At 36.5% G+C, this 20,959-nt stretch overlaps 2 non-coding genes across 2 annotated transcripts; both read right to left on the reverse strand.

Moving 5' to 3' along the window:
* Positions 1–9,734: 9,734 nt before the first annotated feature.
* TRNAL-CAA lies at positions 9,735–9,815 on the reverse strand. Its single transcript has one exon. It is a non-coding gene; the product is annotated as a tRNA-Leu (tRNA).
* A 2,512-nt stretch (positions 9,816–12,327) lies between these two features.
* On the reverse strand, positions 12,328–12,401 carry TRNAM-CAU. The gene has a single exon. It is a non-coding gene; the product is annotated as a tRNA-Met (tRNA).
* Between the last annotated feature and the right edge of the window lie 8,558 nt (positions 12,402–20,959).

The following is a 20,959-nucleotide window of genomic DNA, read 5'->3' on the forward strand; positions in this document are numbered from 1 at the left end:
AGACTGTATTGTTACTCTTACTCCCATCGGGATAAATCTGACCCCTACCTTTGTTCCCGCCTACATATATAGGATATTTTAAGAAGTGAACGTCTTTTTTAATAGCGGGGTCTGGGGAAAGAATAGGAAAAGTGATTTCACTATATTTCTGACCTGGAACAGGACCTATCACAAGAATTTTTTTTTATGGGACGATAACTCTGAAAAGAAAGATTGCCCATCTTTTCTTTCATTTCGGGAGAAATACGATCTGAGGGGGCTAATTCGAATCCCTCGGGAAAAATAAGAACATCCCATACATTCAAAGCCCCCTTTTTACCATTAACAAGAACCTGTTTCAGTTGCATATCATAAGGGATTCTTACAACTGCTTCAAATACAGTATCAGGAAGTATCGCTTGTGGAACCTCAATATCCACATGCTTATTAGCTAAATGACAATTGGCACAGACAATAAGCCCAGTCGCCTCTCGTGGATTTTCATAACCCTGTTGCGCAAAAATGGGATATGCATATGAAGTAGATGGCCAAGTTATTACATATAGCATGATCGATACAGAAATGGATCGAGCCATCTGCTCCTTTATCTGAGAAAAGATATTTCTTTTTTGCATGGTCCAATCATTGATCCCGAGAATTTCTACAATAAATTAGGTAGGTTACTAGTATAGTTCCCTATCCACGATTCTGCTATTGTAATGGAATAATTTTACTGGAATGGAATACAGGAAGAGTCCCTGGGATGGGTATAAATATAAAAGGTGAGTAAGATTTTGAATGCTTTGTTTGTGTATGTACAAACAAAGTAAAAAAATTATGATTTGATTAATATCGGTGAATCAGTCTTTAGTCATTCATTGAATGATAAATCACTACAAGTGACGGAGATACGCGATTTAAATAACAGAAAATCCAATATTTTAAAAGTGTATCTAGAATGATTGTGAAAGTGGAAACAAGACCAGATATAATTTGATAATTATGATAAAATCCAAAATCCTTGGAGATAGAGCCAATCATTAGTTCCCAACCATGAGGCGAATGGAATCCGATACATAAATCAGTTAATAAAAGAATAGAAAAAGCTTTTATTGTGTCACTTAAGTTATAGATGAATTCTTTCACCCAAGAATTAAGAACGAGAAGTTCTTCATTACCTAAAATATAATAACCACTTAGAATAACGAAACAGATTATATTTTCCGAGAAGTGCAAAATGCGATGAATATGACCTTCATTGTGTATCTTGACCAATTGTATCGTTTCTTTGTGGATTTCTATACGGAGCTTTTGTATATGTGTCTCCGGGTACTCCTTTATAATTTCGTCCCAAAAAAAAGTTCTTCTAATTCTATGAATTTTTCTAGAAGATTCTTTTCTTTAATATCATTTAAAAACATTTCGGGTTGCCTTCCACCAATTTGTAACCCAGGATTCCAGATTTTTATTAAATGAGAGAGAAACCCACCAGGGTAAAAATAAAATAGATGCAAGATATGTGAGGGTAGTGAATGTTTTCTTTTGTGGCATTTTTAATATGTAAATTACTAAGGAAACCACCTCTTTCGTCGACTCTATCCGATCGAAAATTTCTATGAAGCATGAGTTCTATAAAATGAAGATTCCTTAGTTCTGTTCCTTCCCCCTATGCTAACAAAACATTAAATCTTCGCATTTCATTTCAAAAAACTTCAATTGGTACACGCAAGATATAGGCCAATTCCGCCGCTTTTTGTTCAATTTCTCGTAGAGTCAGATTCTCATCAGTACGAGTCAAGGGAATGGCTCCCTGACCTCTGATTTCCATATAAAGGACACGACGAGGAAAAAGAACCTCTTTAATTTCGATTCTAATCGACTGGACATCTCTCATAAGGAATTGAAGGAAGATACGACGATTTATTCCAGGAAATCCCCAACGAAAAATGCACACTATTCCTTCTTTTCGATCAAATCGGTCATAACCACTTCCTACATTCCACGAAATTGTGCACCATAAATAGGAGCTAATGAACAGACCCGCGATCCCATAGAAAGACATAACGATGCCTTATGGAAAAAAGAGGATTTCCTGAGAAGGAAATAAGGATATCAGATTCCTACCAAGATAACTAGAAGTTCTAACCAATAAGAACCCTAGTGAACCTAAAAGAAGGATACAGGACCAGCAGAAATACTTGTTTTTCGAGACCCCGTTATAAGTTATATCCATATACGTTCTGAGCGCCAGTTCATACTAGATCCAGTTGCATTTTATTGGAATTGAGAGAATAACCCAAATGAATTTTACTTTACTTTTTTGTTCCCGAATTAACTCTCATCAACTAGCACTATTATGATGTGAACCATTAGAAATAATTCATCAAATTGGTTAAATATAAAAACGTCTGCTTCATAAGAATCTAGACAATCTTATTTTTTTGAACATGAAGAAATAAAGAAGCCATTGCAATTGCCGGGAAAACTAGGCCCACTAAAGGCACAAAAATAGAGGATAAATCAAAAGTTGTCATAGAATGGATACCTCGATTTGAAATTTGTACCTGTTATAAAGATATATTATGATAAGTATATCTATTTATTATATGTATAGAATAATAAGTGCAAGGAATGTAGAACTAAATATGAGTTCTCACGGGAAATATTGAAATATGCACGATTTCTATTCTATTATTTTATATATTTGAATTTTCTATATCTATAATACGTAAGAGGATAAGACGAAATTCTTTTTCTTCATAAAATTTTGCTAAAACAAAAGAAGAATGTATTCTTTTATCCTGTTGATCGAAACTTCATGATTACTAATCAGTAATATAGCACCAATTATAGGTATAAAATACATATCTGGAGGAAAAATAAAAAGTAAGTATCTGAAACTTCTGATTCTTTTTACAATATAAATAGATCTTATGCCCGTAATGAAAACGAACTCTTCTTTTTTTTCTTTACCAATAACCAAAAAACTTCTTTGCCGCAAATAAAATAACTGAATTGAATGCTCTACTTATTGAATTTTGATTTAAGGGAAAGAAACTGTGAAGCTGAAATAACTCACCCAGAACACTTTTTAAAGGATTACGTGGTATGATTGAGTCCAATAAGCCCTTTTGGAATAAATACTGAGCCGCCTGGGAACCATCAGGTACTGTCTTATTCAATGTTTGTTCAATTACTCTTTTACCCGCAAATAAAATGTAGGAATTAGGCTCGGCAATAATGATATCTCCCAACATACCAAAACTTGCAGTCACCCCACCGGTTGTAGGAGATGTAAGGATTGATACATAGAATAACTTTTTATTTGATTGATAATTATATGAAGCAGAAGATATTTTAGCCATTTGCATAAAGCTCAATCTTCCTTCTTGTATGCGCGCTCCTCCCGAAGAACAAACTATAATAAGAGGTAGAGCTTTACGAGTCGCATGCTCGATCAAACGGGTAATTTTCTCGCCTACTACGGATCCCATACTGCCCCCCATGAACTGAAAATCCATAACCCCAGTAGCTATGGGAATACCATTTAGTTGACCTATGCCTGTTTGAATAGCCTCGGTTTACCGTGTTTTTCTTTGATAAGAATCGATACGATCTTTATAAGGTTCCTCTTCTGAATGAAATTCAATGGGGTCCATAGAAACCATGTCTTCATTCATAGTATCCCAAGTTCCCGGATCAACCGAAATCTCGATTCTATCTGAACTGCTCATTTTCAATGATATCCGCATTGTTCACAAACATTGAGTTTTGACTTAAAACATTTCTTATTATTTAACCCATACCAACTCTAGCATTGAACCCACAAATTTCTGTATTTTTTATTTATATCGAGATCATTATATCTTCTTCTCATATTGAAATCACTTCTATTTGTGCTAATTCATATACTGGAACTCTTGTTGTCACTACTATTTACAATTTCGTTACAAATGTAACTATACATGTAACTGTCGCTGTAATTGTAACTATCGCCTGAAATGTAATTATCAATACTGATTTCAGAACGAAGATAACTATCAATGCAATTAAAAATGTGATTATTCCAACTATATTGAGTATCATACATATAACGATCGTAGTAGTGATTGTCGCTTTGAGAACTATTATTCAGATAACTATAAAAGGAACTTTCTAGTTCATTCATAAAAGAGCGATCGTTGTCAATCTCGAAAATAAAATTTTCAATATTAAAATATATCGAATAACTGTTACCATTACGATCCCTAACTAAAAAGATGTCATCAGAGATCAAACTCTGAATGTCCCTGACATCGAAAAAAATATCCATATTATTAGCACTGGAATTATCACTATCGTCCCCACTATCAATATTTTTATCCCTATCATATATAACGGGATCTTCACTTCCACTGGTATTTTCAATAGGATCAAGACTATCCATTGATTTACTTAGCCCAGACCTATGTTTTAATTCCTCGTTAAACAACATCGAATTGAACCACCTTTGTTCCATAGAGCTTGTCTGCCCCCTATTTGAATGTAAATACAATAGATGAATAGTCATTCGATGAATAATCATTTGAATATATCCTCTCGGAATAAGCATATATATCCAATAGAATAGTTAACTAATCACGGATGAGTCTTGAAAAAAAGGATTCTTTTTTTTGTGGGAATCTGGATATCACTTCACTATCAATCTATATGATGGAACCCTTTCTTCAATTAGAATAGAAAGCAAGGGTTATCCCGCGCCGTGTACAAATTCTAATCGAAAAGATTTGTTGTCTCCTAGGAAGAATTCTTTTTTTGGAGAATAATAAGTTTTTATTGCAATGCGGAAGGAAAAGGACAATATACGGGACGGGGATAAAGCGTTGTGACCATTGGCTCGATTCGACCATAGTCCGGATTAAGGGGTATAAAAAATATTCTACTAATCCCATTTCAAGGAATAGGATTAATTATGGATCCAACAACAGAAGGATTTGAATTGTTGAGTCTTAGATCTTGTATTTAAGATTTTGTATACCGAAATCCAGTATGTATATATGCCTGGAAAATGAAATAGGAACCTTATTCGTTATTCAGCTCAGTCCTTTTTTTAGTAAAAGATTGGGCCGAGTTTAATTTCAATTCAATTAAAGGAACGAATGGTAATTACTGGATTACAAAGTATCCATTGCTTCAAATTCGAATTTGATTTCCTTCCATACTTCACAAGAAGCTGCTAGCTCATGGCTCCATTTGCAAGCTTCACGGATAATGTCATTACCTTGACGAGCAAGATCACGTCCCTCATTACGCGCTTGTACACACGCTTCTAGGGCTACTCGATTTGCTACATCACCCGGTGCATTACCCCAAGGGTGTCCTAAAGTTCCTCCACCGAACTGTAGTACAGAGTCATCTCCAAAGATATCGATCAGAGCAGGCATATGCCAAACGTGAATACCACCTGAAGCCACAGGCAGAACACCCGGTAGAGATACCCAATCTTGGGTGAAATAAATACCACGACTTCGGTCTTTTTCAATATAATCATCACGTAGTAAATCAACAAATCCCAAGGTTATTTCCCTTTCCTTTTCCAGTTTACCTACTACGGTACCAGAGTGAATATGATATCCACCAGACATACGTAATGCTTTCGCTAGTACACAGAAGTGGATACCATGATTCTTATGTCTATCAATAACTACATGCATTGCGCGGTGGATGTGAAGAAGTAAGCCATTATCTCGGCAATAATGAGCCAAGCTAGTATTTGCAGTGAATTCACCCGTTAAGTAGTCATGCATTACAACAAGAACTCCCAATTCTCTGGCAAATACAACCCTTTTCATCATTTCTTCACATGTACCTGCAGTAGCATTCAAGTAATGTCCTTTGATTTCACTTGTTTCGGCCTGTGATTTATAAATTACTTCGGCACAAAATGAGAAATGGTCTCTCCAACGCGTAAAGGGTTGTGAGTTAACGTTTTCATCATCCTTGGTAAAATCAAGTCCACCACGTAGACATTCATAAAACGCCCTACCGTAGTTCTTAGCAGATAACCCCAATTTTGGTTTAATAGTACATCCCAATAGGGGACGACCATACTTATTCAATTTATCTCTTTCAACTTGGATACCGTGAGGTGGTCCTTGGAAAGTTTTAACATAAGCAACAGGAATTCGCAGATCCTCCAGACGTAGAGCGCGAAGCGCTTTGAACCCAAATACATTACCCACGATGAAAGTAAACATGTTAGTAACAGAACCTTCTTCAAAAAGGTATAAAGGATAAGCTACATAACAAGTATATTGATTTTATTCTCCAGCAACGGGCTCTATGTCGTAGCATCTTCCTTTGTAACGATCAAGGTTGGTAAGTCCATCGGTCCACACAGTTGTCCATGTACCAGTAGAAGATTCGGCAGCTACCGCGGCCCCTGCTTCCTCATGTGGAACTCCAGGTTGAGGAGTAACTCGGAATGCTGCCAAGATATCAGTATCCTTGGTTTCATAGTCAGGAGTATAATAAGTCAATTTGTATTCTTTAACACCAGCTTTGAATCCAACACCTGCTTTAGTCTCTGTTTGTGGTGACATAAGTCCCTCCCTACAACGCATGAATTAAGAATTCTCACAACGACAAGGTCTACTCGACATGAATTAGCCATTAATGAAACCTTTAACAGGAATCTTTCACAAAACTCGCAACAAATATTATCAACTAATCAGAATGGTTGGTTGTTAGACCACGGTATTTGATTCTCCAAATACATCAACATCATTATTGTATACTCTTTCATATGTATAGCGCAACCCAATCCCTGTTTTTCAAGTTTCGAATCCCGTACTTTTTTTAATCTAAATTTATCAAAAAAAGGAAATTCACTCTTGGCAGTGCTATATGTTGTATATGTAAATCCTAGATGTAAAACTATCCGGAATTCGTCCCTAAAAAGGTAGAGACGAGGCGGAAAAATATATGCTGAAATAAGAAATAATAGCCAATGTGAAAAAAAATGAATCATAAATAGAGTTCAGGTTCGAATTCCATAGAAAATATGGGTAGGATTGTCTATAATGCTAGAGAACTGAAACGCTCCCTCATGGTTTTTATCCATCTACCTCATTTGTTAGGTTGTGAAACTTGAAAATTCACTCATTGAACGAGTAAACAATCGAATTGGAGTCGCTTGAATGGTACCAACGAAATCAAGTACTAACTCCTATTTATTATTGTATTGAATTAACCGATCAACCTGCTTGTTGTCGGACATTTTTTCTTCAGTTTACAAAATGCAAAGAATTTCTACATGTTTCACTTTATCATTATTATGAAAACAAAGCCTACCCCTTCGGGTAAGATGCCTAATATTTACAACGCTTTGGTAGTTAAGGGCCGAAATACTGACGGCGAGCTAATTAATGTCACTTGTGAGGTACATCAATTATTAGGAAATAATCGAGTGAGAGTTGTAGCTATGAGTGCTACAGATAGTCTGAAGAGAGGAATGGAGGTTATTGACACGGGAGCTGCACTAAGTGTTCCGGTTGGTGGGGATACTCTCGGACGACTTTTCAACGTTTTTGGAGAGCCTATTGATAATTTAGGTCCCTGTAGATACTCGCACAACATCTCCTATTCATATATCTGCGCCTGCCTTTATACAATTAGATACAAAATTATCTATTTTTGAAACATGAATCAAAGTAGTTGATATTTTATCTCCTTATCGACGTGGGGGGAAATAGGACTATTCGGAGGAGCTGGAGTGGGTAAAACAGTCCACTCAGACAGCAGATTTAGATCATTTTTCTCAATAGCAAGGGACTATTTCGTATACAGCAGATTTATTTTTTACATTACCTTTTATTATATGTTTTCTAAGAAATAGGATAGGTCCCTCACGGACAAAGAAAGATTGCAGTCAGTTTGATAATGATTGAGTGACATTGCTTCTTCGGTCCGAACCAAGAAATCCCTTAGATATGATGCAAAATGGATCTTGCTCTTTTGTTGATCAGAGATTTCTATATGAAAAAAACGAGTCGAAGTTTGAAGAAGGAGCCCTCGACCCGCAACAGATAGAGGAGGATTTATTCAATCACATAGTTTGGGCTCCTAGAATATGGCGCCCTTGTGGCAATCTATTTGATTGTATCGAAAGGTCCAATGAATTGGGATTTCCCTATTGGGCTAGGTTATTTCGGGGCAAGCGTATCATTTATCATAAAGAGGATGAGCTTCAAGAGAATGATTCAGAGTTCTTGCAGAGTGGAACCATGCAGTACCAGACACAAGATAGATCCTCCAAAGAACAAGGTTTTTTTCGAATAAGCCAATACATTTGGGACCCTGCAGATCCATTCTTTTTCCTATTCAAAGATCAGTCCTTTGTCTCTGTGTTTTCACGTCGAGAATTCTTTGCAGATCAAGAGATGTCAAAGGGGCTTCTTACTTCCCAAACAAAGCCTCCTACTTCTATATATAAACGCTGGTTCATCAAGAATACGCAAGAAAAGCACTTCAAATTATTGATCCATCGCCAGAGATGGCTTAGAACCAATAGTTTATTCTCTAATGGATCTTTACGTTCTAATACTCCATCCGAGAGTTATCAGTATTTATCAAATCTGTTCCTATCTAATGGAACGTTATTGGATCAAATGACAAAGATTGAGAAAGAAGTGGATTTTTCCGAATGAAATGAAACATTTGATTCATGTAAGAGGAGAAAGATTTCCCATTCCTTAGCCGGAAAGATATGTGGCCATGAAAGAGGGATTAAGTGGAACAGAATTGACCGGGTGGTAGAGTCGTGGAAAGACTTGTTTCTTCCATATTTTTGACCTTAGCTACATGGAACAATATGCTACTGCTGAAAGATAGAAGAATTGAAATCTTAGATCAAAACACTATGTATGAATGGTATGAACTGCCTAAACAAGAATTGTTGAACGGCGAACAACCAGAGCCTATTACTCACTACATCAAAAAATTTCCATTAATTAAACATGTAAATCCATTGGAAAATAAAAAATACGCATGTCCGACGAAATGGTTCTTGCTATCTGCTCCAATAATGAATCATTTCATTGGTTTAACTGAATAACTAACTAAAATAGATAGACCTTTCTCTTCATCTCAAGTAGATGGATCTTCTCAATTGAAAGATCTTTTATATGGCTAATACACATTCCAGTTGACCGAGCCTAATTCTAATTGTTTTGTTCCGAAGCAAAGATATCCACGGGGCCGGTTCGTCCTATTTAGATATTCACACGACCAAGAGGTACTGGATTTTCTTGCCCTGAAAGGGGAAGGAAGGCTGTAATGCCAACAGACGTTTATTATCGAATTCACCCGACCTGATAGTACCCATTTTGGGAACGTCCAGTGCCAAAATAACTGAATGGGTAAGTCGCCAATCCCTAAAACGGACTATGTAATGTACTTTATCTGCTGGGTTACGGGCGGGCGTTTTCTCAGAGGTTTCTATTGTATCAATTTACCCATGTTTGATTCCTGTTGAAGCATATACTCGGGGGGTGGTGCAGGGCGGACGATTTCAAAGTGGACTCCCCATTCATTAGATAGAGAAGATCTCCAAAATTTAGTGATCCACTGCCGAACTTATTCCAATTCCAACAGCTCGGACTCGGATCGTAGGGATCTCCGGACTACTTCGTATCAACAGATACTCGGTCTATCAATATCGATTCGATCCGAGATCTCTTATTGAATTGCTCATTGAATGAGCATTCTCAATATTATGCCTTGAAGAGGATTCGAACCTCCACGCTCTTCAGCACGAGATTTTGAGTCTCGCGTGTCTACCATTTCACCATCAAGGCATCTTGAAAGTGAACCGTATTCCATGAATATGATATCTATCTAGTGTGATGTATGGGAATATATGACAAGGGTGGAGTGTTGGAGTATTTCTATCGATCGGTCATGTCATATAGGCCCGATTTGGACATCCAATTGCTTCGATTTGAATTATCCGGAGGATACCTTAGATATATCAAAAAGATGTACAATCAAACCTACTTCTCGATTCAATATAAGCCCAAAGAAGTCCATATGGTACCCAAATAACGAGAAATATGTAAAAAGCAGGTCCGATTACGCCTAATCCTAATCCTAAATGGAATGTAACGACACAGGGATCCATATGTAAACATAGTATCTATTTACATACGCTCGAATTCCCCCTTCTCATAATGAGAATGTACATGACCCTATTCCGGTCTGGTCCCATACGGAATGAACTTATAATCATGGAATCAACTCCATCATCAGATTATAAGTTCATAACCCCAGCCCATTCCCATTTTGGGAGGAAGAGGTCTATTAATTCTTTGATTCCAGTTAGTAATAGGGATCTTGACTAAGAAATAGACCATAGAATCTAAAAAAGGGTATCCTGAGCAATTGCAAAAATTGGGTTCATTGATATTCCTGGTATAGTAGATGCTATCACACATACAATCATACTCAATTCGATGGAATTGTTTGATCTTAAAGGAGATCTTCTATAATTTCGCATGCGAGGGGTTATTTATTGGAAACAACATAAAATAATAGTTTAGCAGAAATTTTTCCAATGGCTAAATCAAATATCCATTTACCCAAACTTTTCTGGTTCACCCCAACATTACCCACTTGCCCGACTGTTGCTGAGCAGTTTTTGGATACCAAACGGACCTCCCCAGACGATAATTTTAATGTGGCCGATTTACCCTCTTTTGCAATCAGTTTCTCTACAGCACCTGCTGCTCTAGCTAATTGTCCACCCTTTCCAAGTGTGATTTCTATGTTATGTATGGCCGTGCCTAAGGGCATATCGGTTGATGTAGATTCTTCTTTTTGATCAATCAAAACCCCTTCCCAAACTGTACAAGCTTCTTCCAAAGCATACGGCTTTCTGGATGTATATAATGATATGTAGACAGATGGGTCTTATATGAATCGTATGATGAAGTACTACATGAGTGGATATATAGGAATCCAAATCTGCCGAATCACTCATGTTATGATCTTCTACATCCTAGGTCTCCCCGTTCCATCATCTGGATTATGTTCTTCATGTAGCATCAGACCGAATGACTCTATGAAATTACGTCGACACTTCCACATATTACGGGTAACGTAGGAGACATCTCTATTTTCCCCGGGGGTAGAACTACCACTGCTTAGCTTTCAATTCGCCTCTGACCATCAAATGAAATGTGAATAACCCGTCCTCCTCTCTTTGAAACAAGGGGCGCTTCCGGTTCTGTCGGTGCTTCAAACAATCCTGTCTTCTCCATATTACCATATCTCTAGAGTCAATAATTTTATATGAGGAACTACTTAACTCAATCACTTGCTGCCGTTACTCTTCAATTTTATGTTGAGTTCTATCCCGTAGAGGTACTCAAATTGGATCAGTGATTGATTTCTAGGTTTCGTCGTAAACCTAATTGGTTACTTCCAATTACGTAAATCAATGGTTCAAACCGCACTCAAAGGTAGGGCATTTCCATTGAGATAGGAACTTCTGTACCAGAAACAATGGTATCTCCAATTATAGCCCCTCTGGGATGTAAAATATATCTCTTCTTACCATCCCCATAGTGTATGAGACAAATGTATGAATTTCGGTTGGGGTCGTATTCTATGGTTACGATTCTACCAGATATGTCTTTTTTAATTTCGTTGAAAATCTATTTTACGGTATAGACGCTTATGACCTCCCCCTCTATGCCTTGCGGTAATGATGCCTCTAGCATTACGACCTTTACCACAATGACGCTGTTATCCAGAGATCAAATTATTTCGTGAATTGGATTTCACTTGACTGTCTACGGCCCCATTGCGTGTGCTCGGAGTAGAAGTTTTGTATAAATGTATCGCCGTGTTATTAAGTATCTTTTTTTAAGTTCTTTTCTTTCTAAGAGGTGGAATAGAATAACCCGGTTGAAGCGTAATGATCATACGTTTGTAATGCATTGTATGTCCCATAGGTCCCGTTCTTCTACCCTTTCCCGGGAGTCGATGACTATTCATAGCTATTACCTTGACACCAAAGAAGAGTTCGACCCAATGCTTTATTTTTGTCCTAGTTGATCCTGATTCGACATTAGAAGTATATTGATTGTTCCCCAATAACCGAATACTTTTGTCTGTAAATACTGCATATTTGATTCCATCCATAAATCCATTTTCTTCCCTATGAGTTCCAGTATTGATAAGAATTCTAGTTATTACTGTTCATATGTTATGGTATGAATATACCGTACCAATTCGTTATGTATGGATGATGAGATTCCATTGATACAGAGTCAATTCCAATAGACTTATTGAACGTTCCCATTGGCGTGCATCCAGCAGGAATTGAACCTACGAATTTGCCAATTATGAGTTGGGCGCTTTAACCATTCAGCCATGGATGCTTAACAGGGATCATCGTACATCGTGAATAACCAAATTCCAATTGAAATGAAATCTTTAGGAGGAATCAATGAACCAGGAATCAATGAAACGACATCAATTCAAATCCTGGATCTTCGAATTGAGAGAGATATTGAGAGAGATCAAGAATTCTCACTATTTCTTAGATTCATGGACCAAATTCGATTCAGTGGGATCTTTCACTCACATTTTTTTCCACCAAGAACGTTTTATGAAACTCTCTGGCCCCCGAATTTGGAGTATCCTCCTTTCACGCGATTTACAGGGTTCAACAAGCAATCGATATTTCACGATCAAAGGTGTAGTACTGCTTGTAGTAGCGGTCCTTATATATCGTATTAACAATCGAAATATGGTCGAAAGAAAAAATCTCTATTTGATGGGGCTTCTTCCTATACCTATGAATTCCATTGGACCCAGAAATGATACATCGGAAGAATCTTTTTGGTCTTCCAATATTAATAGGTTGATTGTTTCGCTCCTCTATCTTCCAAAAGGGAAAAAGATCTTTGAGAGTTGTTTCATGGATCCGAAAGAGAGTACTTGGGTTCTCCCAATAACGAAAAAGTGTATAATGCCTGACTCTAACTGGGGTTCGCGGTGGTGGAGGAACCGGATCGGAAAAAGGTGGAATTCTAGTTGTAAGATATTTAAGGAAACCGTAGCTTGAATTGAGATCTCATTTAAAGAGAAATATATCAAATATCTGGAGTTTCTTTTTGTATCCTATACGGATTATTCGATCCGCAAGGACCATGATTGGGAATTGTTTCATCGTCTTTCTCTGAGAAAGAAGCGAAACATAATCAACTTGAATTCGGGACAGCTATTCGAAATCTTAGTGAAACATTAGATTTGTTATCTCATGTCTGCTTTTCGTGAAAAAAGACCAATTGAAGTGGATGGTTTCTTCAAACAACAAGGAGCTGAGTCAACTATTCAATCAAATGAGATTGAACATGTTTCCTATCTCTTCCCGAGAAACAAGTGGGGTATTTCTTTGCAAAATTGTGCTCAATTTCATATGTGGCAATGTGTGGTTGGTAAGCAAGGATCGGTTTTTTAGCAAGGTACGGAATGTATCGTCAAATATTCAATATGATTCCACAAGATCTATTTTCGTTCAAGTAATGAATTCTAGCCAATTGAAAGGATCTTCTGATCAATCCAGAGATCCTTTCGATTCGATTAGTAATGAGGATTCGAAATATCACACATTGATCAATCAAAGAGAGATTCAACAACAAAAAGAAAGATCGATTCTTTGGGATCCTTCCTTTCTTCAAACGGAACGAACAGAGAGAAAATCAGATTGATTCCAGAAATGCCTTTCTGGATATTCCTCAATGTCCCGGCTATTCACGGAGCGTGAGAAGCAGATGAATAATTATCTGCTTCCGGAAGAAATCGAAGCAATTCTTGGGAATTCTACAAAATCAATTCATTCCTTTTTCTCTGACAGATGGTCAGAACTTCATCTGGGTTCGAATCCTACTGAGAGGTCCACTAGAGATTATAAACTGTTGAAGAAAGAACAAGATGTTTCTTTTGTCCCTTCCAGACAATCGGAAAATAAAGAAATGGTTGATATATTCAAGATAATTATGTATTTACAAAATACCGTCTCAATTCATCCTATTTCATCAGATCCGGGATGTGATATGGTTCCGAAGGATGAACCGGATACGGAAAGTTCCAATAAAATTTCATTCTTGAACCAAAATCCATTTTTTTATTTATTTCATCTATTCCATGACCGAAACAGGGGGGGTACACGTTACACCGCGATTTTGAATCAGAAGAGAGATTTCAAGAAATGGCAGATCTATTCACTCTATCAATAACCGAGCCAGATCTAGTGTATCATAAGGGATTTTCCTTTTCTATTGATTCCTATGGGTTGGATAAAAAAAATTATTGAATAAGGTATTCAACTCAAGGGATGAATCGACAAAGAAATCTTTCTTGGTTCTACCTCCTATTTTTGATGAAGAGAATGAATCTTTTTATCGAAGGATCAGAAAAAAATCGGTCTGGATCTCCTGCGAGAATGACTTGGAAGATCCAAAACCAAAAAGAGTGGTATTTGCTAGCAACAACATAATGGAGGCAGTCAATCAATATAGATTGATCCGAAATCTGATTAAAATCCAATATATCACCTATGGGTACATAAGAAATATATCGAATCGATTCTTTTATGGAATTCAAAGGGATCAAATAGGAAATGATACGCTGAATCATAGAACTATAATGAAATATACGATCAACCAACATTTATCGAATTTGAAAAAGAGTCAGAAGAAATGGTTCAATCCTCTTATTTCTCGAACCGAGAGATCCATGAATCGGGATCCTAATGCATATAGATACAAATGGCCCAACGGGAGCAAGAATTTCCAGGAACATTTGGAACATTTCGTTTCTGAGCAGAGGAGCCATTTTCAAGTAGTGTTCGGTCGATTACGTATTAATCAATATTCAATTGATTGGTCCGAGGTTATCGAAAAACAAGATTTGTCCAAGTCACTTCTCTTTTTGTCCAAGTCACTTCTCTTTTTGTCTAAGTCACTTCCTTTTCTCTTTGTGACTATCGGGAATATCCCCATTCATAGGTCCGAGATCCACATCTATGAATTGAAAGGGACGAATGATCAACTCTGCAATCAGTTTTTAGAATCAATAGGTGTTCAAATCGTTCATTTGAATAAATTGAAACCCTTCTTATTGGAAAATCGTGATACTTCTCGAAAATCGAAATTCTTGATCAATGGAGGAACAATATCACCGTTTTTATTCAATAAGATACCAAAATGGATGATTGACTCATTTCATACTAGAAATAATTGCAGGAAAGACTTTGATAACACCGATTCCTATTTCTCAATGATATCTCACGATCAAGACAATTGGCTGAATCCCGTGAAACCATTTCATAAGTTCATTGATCTCTTCTTTTTATAAAGCAAATCGACTTCGATTCTTGAATAATCCACATCACTTCTGGTTCGATTGCAACAAAATATTCCCTTTTTATGTGGAAAAGGCCCGTATCAATAATTATGATCTTACGTATGGACAATTCCTCAATATCTTGTTCATTCGCAACAACATTTTTTCTTTGTGCGTCGGTCCAAAAAAACATGTTTTTTTGGAGAGAGATACTATTTCATCAATCGAGTCACAGGTGTCTAACATACTCATACCTAACGATTTTCCACAAAGTGGTGATGAAACGTATAACTTGTACAAATCTTTCCATTTCCAATTCGATTCGATCCATTCGTTCGTAGAGCTATTTACTCGATCCCAGACATTTCTGGAACACCTCTAACAGAGGGAAAAATAGTCAATTTTGAAAGAACTTATTGTCAACCTCTTTCAGATATGAATCTTTCTGATTCAGAAGGGAATAACTTGCATCAGTATCTCAATTTCAATTCAAACATGAGTTTGATTCAGACTCCATGTTCTGATAAATATTTACCATCCGAAAAGAGGAAAAAACGGAGTCTTTGTCTAAAGAAATGTGTTGAGAAACGGCAGACGTATAGAACCCTTCAACGAGATAGTGCTTTTTCAAATCTATCTAAATGGAATCTGTTACAAACATATATGCCATGGTTCCTTACTTCGGCAGGGTGCAAATATCTAAATTTCACCCTTTTAGATACTTTTTCAGACCTATTGCCGGTACTAAGTAGCAGTCAAAAATTTGTATCCGTTTTTCATGATATGCATGGATCAGATATATCAAGGCCAACCAATTCCTCAGAAAAATTGTGGGCGATTCTTCCACATTGGAATCCGATAGGTGAGATTTCGAGTAAGTGTTTACATAATCTTCTTCTGTCTGAAGAAATGATTCATCGAAATAATGAGTCACCCGTTCCATTGGTCTGGATACATCTGAGATCACCAAATGCTCGGGAGTTCCTATATTCAATCCTTTTGCTTCTTCTTGTTGCTGGATATCTCGTTCGTACATATCTTCTCTTTGTTTTCCGGGCCTCTAGTGAGTTACAGACAGAGTTCGAAAAGATCAAATCTTTGATGATTCCATCATACATGATTGAGTTGCGAAAACTTCTGGATAGGTATCCTACATCTGAACTGAACTCTTTCTGGTTAAAGAATCTCTTTCTAGTTGCTCTGGAACAATTAGGAGATTTTCTAGAAGAAATACGGGGTTCTGCTTCTGGTGGCAACATGCTATTGGGTGGTGGTCCCACTTATGGGGTCAAATCAATACGTTCTAAGAAGAAATATTTGAATATCAAACTCATCGATATCATAAGTATCATACCAAATCCCATCAATCGAATCACTTTCTTGAGAAATACGAGATATCTAAGTCGTACAAGTAAAGAGATCTATTCATTGATAAGAAAAAGAAAAACGTGAACGTTGATTGGATTGATGATAAAATAGAATCCTGGGTCGCGAACAGTGATTCGATTGATGATGAAGAAATAGAATTCTTGGTTCAGTTCTCCACCTTAACGACAAAAAAAAGGATTGATCAAATTCTATTGAGTCTGACTCATAGTGATCATTTATCAAAGAATGACTCTGGTTATCAAATGGTTGAACAACAGGGATCAATTTACTTACGATACTTAGTTAACATTCATAAAAAAAATCTAATGAATTATGAGTTCAATAGATCCTGTTTAGCAGAAAGACGGATATTCCTTGCTCATTATCAGACAATCACTTATTCACAAACCTCGTGTCGGGCTAATAGTTTTCATTTCCCATCTCACGGAAAACCCTTTTCTCTCCGCTTAGACCTATCCCCTTCTAGGGGTATTTTAGTGATAGGTTCTATAGGAACTGGACGATCCTATTTGGTCAAATACCTAGCGACAAACTCTTATGTTCCTTTCATTACGGTATTTCTGAACAAGTTCCTGGATGACAAGCCTAAATATTATTATTGATGATATTGACGGTAGTGACAATATCGAGATTGTTGCTAGTGACGATATCGATGATGACCTTGATACACAGCTGCTAACTATGACGAATGCGCTAACTATGTATATGATGTCGAAAAAAGACCGATTTGATATCACCCTTCAATTCGAATTAGCAAAACAATGTCTCCTTGCATAACCAAACATTCATGATCTGTATGTGAATGAGTCGAATTACTTATCCCTCGGTCTATTAGTGAATATCTCTCCAGGGATTGTGAAACATGCTCCACTAGAAATATCCTTGTTATTGCTTCGACTCATATTCCCCAAAAAGTGGATCCCGCTCTAATAGCTACGAATAAATTAAATACATGCATTAAGATACGGACACTTCTTATTCCACAACAACGAAAGCACTTTTTCACTCTTTCATATACTAGGAGATTTCACTTGGAAAATAAAATGTTCGATACTAATGGATTCTGGGCCATAACCATGGGCTCCAATGCACGAGATCTTGTAGCACTTACCAATGAGGCCCTATTCATTAGTATTACACAGAAGAAATCCATTCTAGACACTAATACAATTAGGTACGCTCTTCCTAGACAAACTTGGGATTTGTGATCCCAGGTAAGATCGGTTCAGGATCATGGGATCCTTTTCTATCAGATAGGAAGGGATGTGGCACAAAATATATTTCTAAGTAATTGCCCCATAGATCCTATATCTATCTATATGAAGAAGAAATCATGTAAGGAAGGGGATTCTTTTTTGTACAAATGGTACTTCGAGCTTGGAACGAGCATGAAGAAATTAACGATACTTCTTTATCTTTTGAGTTGTTCTGCCGGATCGGTCGCTCAAGATCTTTGGTCTCTACCCGGACCCGATGAAAAAAATTGGATCACTTCTTATGGATTCGTTGAGAATGATTCTGATCTAGTTCATGGCCTATTAGAAGTAGAAGGCACTCTGGTGGGATCCTCACGGACAGAAAAAGATTGCAGTCAATTTGATAATGATCGAGTGACATTGCTTCTTCGGTCCGAATCAAGAAATCCCTTAGATATGATGCAAAATGGATCTTGTTCTTTTGTTGATCAGAGATTTCTATACGAAAAAAAAGAGTCGGAGTTTGAAGAAGGAGCCCTCGACCCGAAACAGATAGAGGAGGATTTATTCAATCACATAGTTTGGGCTCCTAGAATATGGCGCCTTGTGGCAATCTATTTGATTGTATCGAAAGGTCCAATGAATTGGGATTTCCCTATTGGGCCAGGTCATTTCCGGTTTTCCAAATTAATCCCGCAGGTACATATAATTCAAAAAAATATGTCAGTGATTCATACACAACATCTCTTTCTTTTATCAAGGGTTCTACCAATTGATACGTTTCCACAAATAATTGAAATTCAATTTCTTGATCTATATCTTCTATTTTTGGAAATTTATAAAGTTCTTCCATCAATCCCTGATCAATGAACCTACAAAACCCCTCAAATTGTATCTGACTAAACCCAGGTATTGTAGACATTCCCTCATTTCCATCCCGGAGCATCTTAAGCTTCCCATTTATAGCAAAATCCCATTATTGGCTCATTCTTCATCGAAACGTATGGATCGATCTAGCAATGATGGAATGTATATTCTGTTTACTGAATCACATGAAGTTTTACCCAACTTCATACCATTGAGCAGAGCAATAAGGATAATTTTCTATTCAAAATCGAATGTACAACAGGATAAAACATTCCTGGAATCATAATTATGCCGATTATACTTTTTTAGAGTCTTGTATAAAATATCAAAAGTAATCCAATTTCTACCTATTATTATGATATTACAATCCGGTTGGGTACCCAAAAAAGAAATGATTCAAGGTTTGATCCGTTCTTTATGAATGAGATAAAAACAGAAAAATCAGGAATAGTATAGAGTTTCTTCTTTTTTTTCCGAGGCACTTTTACCTATAATTATAGCAGCCTATCCATCCGGATATTTCCTATACCAGCTATACTTGGGGCAACACAGGAAGTGCTATATCATAATTTCTATTTTAGATTCAAAAATATGGAAGCATGATAATTCCCTGTAGACATATATGGCTAAGATACCTAATTAGGATATCTTTGTAACAATCTTTGTTCCGGGGTTTACATATATATATATAATTGTTGTTATAATGTAAATTTAATTGAAAAAGATTGATTATTGAAAAGAATTGATACTGATAAGTATAAGTTGTGTATCAACTTTATTTTGCTGCCGTTGTTAAGGAAACGAAATTTGAGGTCCAAGAACTCTTCATGGATTCAAGTCAATAGTTAATGGTTCCAATTTTCCCTGCATTTTTCATTCTGTAACTGAAAATGCACATTTACATTTGCTTTTGAAAGATAAAAAAGGGGGAAGTTTTTAGGTGTTGTTTATTTTGAGAGCTGAGATACCATACAATCCATCAAAGGGAATAAACTAGGTTAAAAAAAAAAGGTTTTGGGGGGTTTAGGAAAGGGAGAAAGACAATGAGATTCAAGAAATAATAAAGAAGAGAGTGTTCCCTCTATTTTATATCCGTTTGTTTGGCGGCATGGCCGAGTGGTCAGGCGGGGGACTGCAAATCCTTTTACCCCAGTTCAAATCCCGGTGCCGCCTCATCTACAAAAAATGGGAAAGATTTTCTTTTTTGGCTCAGCAGAAGCAATAGATTCTAGAGGAAACCAAAAGTAAAAACCATATTTTGGAGAGATATGGGGTAGGTAGTGCTGGATTGTATATTTTATGATTTTTGCTTATGAAGGGCAACAAAAGAAACTAAACAATAGTCCTTACAATTCCTACATCTTCCATTAAAAAATATTTACTTGATAATACAAAGAAAATCCCTGTGTTGTGTATCTTGCTTGTGGTTAATCCTTCCCTATTCTACCAGAAATCATATAGGAACTTGTTGTGGGTGGATTTTTTGGATAGTTTGATCAATAGCGTTTGGTCATAATCCGTTTTTGACTCTGCACCATAGATTCCACTATTATTAGTGATCAATAATGGACGAATTCCTTCATATTCATAGAGATAGGGGACATAATTCACATGGATATAGTAAGTCTTGCTTGGGACGCTTTAATGGTAGTCTTTACATTTTCCCTTTCACTTGTAGTATGGGGAAGAAGTAGACTCTAAAAGCACTACTAATTGAGTTGAGTAATCAAACTGTAGCCATTTTTTCATATATCGTTCTGCAAAGGGATTTTAAATATTAAATATCCATTTCAAAATTGTATTGGATTATAGTAATGGACTATATTAAAAAGAATCTTTCAATCAAACAAAGAAAATAGATACAAGGAAGAACTAGAATTGGGGTGTTAGTTACATGATGTACATCACATATATTAAATTTATAGATATGTACATATATGAAGATACAAGATACATCTTGTAGATTAATCTAGATGAAGCCTATACCTCTTTATACAGTACCAGTACAATTTTAGACAATACAAAAATAGAAAGTATGGTAGAAAGATATCAATTTCTTTCTACCATACTACCGGATCTCATATACTGCTGATTCTAGTCCGCTCATTTCATTTAAGACGTGGAATGAAAATCCC

Source organism: Papaver somniferum, chromosome 10 (genome assembly GCF_003573695.1).
Source record: "Papaver somniferum cultivar HN1 chromosome 10, ASM357369v1, whole genome shotgun sequence".
NCBI lineage: Eukaryota > Viridiplantae > Streptophyta > Magnoliopsida > Ranunculales > Papaveraceae > Papaver > Papaver somniferum.